Source organism: Hippopotamus amphibius, chromosome 3 (genome assembly GCF_030028045.1).
Source record: "Hippopotamus amphibius kiboko isolate mHipAmp2 chromosome 3, mHipAmp2.hap2, whole genome shotgun sequence".
NCBI lineage: Eukaryota > Metazoa > Chordata > Mammalia > Artiodactyla > Hippopotamidae > Hippopotamus > Hippopotamus amphibius.
This window is the reverse complement of record NC_080188.1, coordinates 789,723-794,331: the sequence shown is the minus strand read 5'-3', so window position 1 is coordinate 794,331 and position 4,609 is coordinate 789,723.

Below are 4,609 nucleotides of genomic sequence, written 5' to 3'. Positions count from 1 at the left end.
CATGATACTACATATAGAAAAATCCTAAAGATGCTACAAGAAAACTACTAGAGGTCATCAATGAATTCAGTAAAGTCACAGAATACAATATAAATACACAGAAATCTGTCGTATTTCTATATACTAACAATAAAAGATCAGAAAGAGAAATTAAGAAAACAATTCCATTTACCATCACATCAAAAAGAATAAAACACCTAGGAATAGACCTACCTAAGTAGGCAAAAGACCTGTACTCCAAAAACTATAAGACACTGATGAAAGAAATTAAAGATGACACAAACAAATGGAAAGATATACTGTGTTCTCGGATTAGAAGAATCAATATTGTCAAAATGACTATACTACTGAAAGTAATCTACAGATTCAATGCAATCTCTATGAAATAACCAATGGTATTTTTCACAAAACTAGAACAGAAAATTTTACAATTTGTATAGAAACACAAAAGACTCTGAATAGCCAGAGCAATCTTGAGAAAGAAAAATGGAACTGGAGGAATCAAGCTCCCTGACTTCAGACTATACTACAAAGCTATAGTCATCAAAGTAATGTGGTACTGGCACAAAAACAGACATGTAGATCAATGGAACAAGAGAGAAAGCCCAGAAATAAGCCCAGGCATCTATGGTTAATTAATCTATGACAAAGGAGACAGGTATATAGAATGCAGCAAAGACTGTCTCTTCAATACGTGGTGCTGGGAAAACTGGTCAGCTACATGTAAAAGAATGAAATTAGAATATTCTTTTATACCACACACAAAAATAAACTCAAAATGGATTAAAGATCTAAATCTAAGGGTGGATATTATAAAACTCCTAGAGGAAAACACAGGCAGAACACTCTTTGACATATATCACAGCAATATCTTTTGAATCTGTCCCCTAGAGTAATGGAGATAAAAACAAAGACAAACAAGTGGGACCCAATTAAACTTAAAAGTTTTTGCACAGAGATAGCTTCCTCCACAAGAGGGCAGACAGCAGGATCAAGCAGTATCAGCAGTATTTTGTCTTATGGAACTGAAAACCACAGCCACAGTGAGATAGAGAAAATAAAAAAGCAGAGGACTTTGTACCAGGTGAAGGGACAAGCTAAAACCCCAGAAAAACAACTAAATGAAGAGGAGATAGGCACTCTTCTGGAAAAAGAATTCAGAATAATGATGGTGAACATGATCCAGGACTTTGAAAAAAGACTGGATGCAAAGATCGAAAAGTTTACCAAAGACCTAGAAGAATTAAAGAACAAACAGAGATATGCAACAGAATAACTGAAATGAAAAATACACTAGAAGGAACCAACAGCAGATTAACTGAGGCAGAAGGGTGAATAAGTGACCTGGAAGACAGAATGGTGATAATCACTGATGTGGAAAAGAATAAGGAAAAAAGAATGAAAAGAACTGAAGACAGCCTAAGAGACCTCTGGGACAATGTTAAACGCACCAACATTCGCATTATAGGGGTCCCAGAAGGAGACGAGAGAGAGAAAGGACCCAAGAAAATATTGGAAGAGATTACAGTTGAAAACTTTCCTAACATGGGAAAGGAAATAGCTACCCAAGTCCAGGAAGCGCAGAGAGTTCCAGGCAAAATAAACCCAAGGAGAAACACGCCAAGACATATAGTAGTCAAGCTGACACAAATTAAAGACAGAGAAAAGTTATTAAAAGCAACAAGGGAAAAACGACAAATAACATACAAGGGAACTCCCATAAGGGTAACAGCTTAGAAACTCTGCAAGCCAGAAGGGAGTGGCACAATATATTTAAAGTGAAGAAAGGGAAGAACCTACAACCAAGAATACTCTACCCAGCAAGGATCTCATTCAGATTCGAGGGAGAAATCAAAAGCTTTACAGACAAGCAACAGCTAAGAGAATTCAGCACCACCAAACCAGCCCCACAACAAATGCTGAAGGAACTTCTCTAAGTGGGAAACATAAGAGAAGAAAAGGACCTACAAAAACAAAAACAAAACAATTAAGAACATGGTAATAGGAACATACATATTGATAATTACCTTGAATGTAAATGGACTAAATGGACCAACCAAAAGACACAGACTGGCTGAATGGATACAAAAACAAGACCCATATATATGCTGTCTACAAGAGACCCACTTCAGACCTAGGCATACATAAAGACTGAAAGTGAGGGGATGGAAAAAGATATTCCATGTAAATGAAAATAAAATGAAAGCTGGAGTAGGAATAGTCATATCAGATAAAATAGACTTTAAAATAAAAAAATGTTACAAGAGACAAGAAAGGACATTACATAAAGATCAAGGGATCCATCCAAGAAGAGGAGACAACAATTATAAATATATATGCACCCAATATAGGAGCACCTCAATACATAAGGCAAATGCTAACAACTATGAAAGAGGAAATGCAAGGCAGAAATAGAGACACAGATATAGAGAACAAACACATGGACACCAAGTGGGGAAAGCGGGGAGAGTTGGGGGGGAATGAATTGGGAGACTGGGATACCAAATTGTACACTCTAAATATATGCTGTTTATTGTCTGTTAACTGTATCTCAATAAAAGTTCTTAAAAAGAAAAAAAAAAAAAACCTTTTGCACAGCAAAGGAAACCATGAACAAAACAAAAAGGCAACCTGCCTAATGGGAGAGGGTATTTGCAAATGACATATCTGATAAGGGGTTAATAGCCAAGATACATAAAGAACTCTCAATATCAAAAACAAAAACAAAACAAAGAATCTGATCCAAAAATGGGCAGAGGAGCTGAATAGAGATTTTTCCAAGGAAGACGTACAAATGGCCAACAGACACACGAAAAGATGCTCAATATCACTAATCAGTAGGGAAGTACAAATCAATAGCACCATGAGATATCACCTCACATGTGTCAGGATGGCTATTATCAAAAAGACAACAAAAAACAAGTGTTAGTGAGGATGTAGAAAATAGATAACCCTCACTTACTGTTGGTGGGAGTGTAAACTGGTGCAGCCACCATGACAAACAGTATAGAGGTTCCTTAAAATATTAAAAATAGAACTACCATATGATCCAGCAATCCCACTCCTCAGTATTTACCTGAAGAAAACAAAAATCCTAACTTGAAAAGATATGTCCACCCCTACGTTCACTGCAGCAGTATTTACAGTAGCCAGATATGAAAGCAACCTAAGTGTCCATCAACAGATGAATGGGTAAAGAAGATGTGGTATACAGAAAATGGAACAGTACCATAAAAAAGAACGAAATCTTGCCATCTGCGACAATATGGACCTAGAGGGCATCATGCGAAGTGAAATAAGTCAGAGAGAGAAAGGCAAATACCATATGATTTCACTTATACGTGGAATCTAAGAAACAGAAAAAATGAACAAACGAAACAGAAACAGACTTATAGTTACAGAGAACAAACTGGTGGTTGCCATAGTAGAGGAGCATGGAGGGGTTGGGTGAAATAGATACAGGGGATTAAGAGGTATAAACATCCAGTGATAAAATAAATGTCACAGGCATATAATGTACAACACTGGGAATATAGTCAATGATGCTGAAATAACTTGGCATGGTCACAGAGTTACTAGACTTACCATGGTGACCAATTTGTAACGTATATAAATGTCAAATCACTGTTGTACACCTGAAACTAATATAATATTGTATGTCAACTATACTTCTATAAAAAAATAAGAACAAAAATATAGGCGTAATTGTCTATATAAAAAGATTTTTTTAATTCATATGGCAAAAGATAGTGTAAACATCCAATTGACAAATGACTGGGAAAATTTGTGATGTAGAGGTAATAGCTATCATATACAAATAACTCTTATAAACTGACAAGGAAAAGAAAATTCAGTACAAAAACAAGCAAAGGAGGGACTTCCCTGGTGGTCCAGTGGTAAAGAATCCACCTTCCAATGCAAGGGATGCAGGTTCAATCCCTGGTCAGGGAACTAAGATCCCACATGCTGCAGAGCAACTAAGCCCACGTGCCACAAGTACTGACCCCGTGCACCCCAACTAGAGAGCCCGCATGCCAAAAGCTACAGAGCCCATGCCCTCTGGAGCCTGTGCACCACAACCAGAGAGAGAAAACCTGCACACCGCAACTAGAGAGGAGCCTGCGCACTGCAATGAAAGATCCCGTGTGCTGCAACTAAAGACCCAACACAGTCAAAAATAAGGTAAATAATTTAAAAGTTTAAAAAAAAATAGGCAAAGACTTGAATAGAGATTTCACTGAAAAGCAAATCCGAATGGCAAAAAAAAGTTATACAAATACTCAAATTTTCTAAAACCCAGGAAAATGTAGATTAACTCACTTAATATCCTTATCAAACTGACAAAAATTGAAAAGAGCTACAATAATTATTTTTGGTGATAACATGAAAGAGATCAGGCTTTATTAATTGTCAGTGTTTCATGAAATGTTACCAGTTTTTGGAAACTGAGCTGATAATATCTGTTCAAAATAAAAATTCACATATCCTATGCCCAGAAACGCCACTCTTGGAATTGTGTAGAACCACAAATGCATAACCAGATGTGTAGCAGGATGCTTCCTGCAGTTTTGCTTGTAGTGGCAAACACTGAAATCAAATACCCATCAAT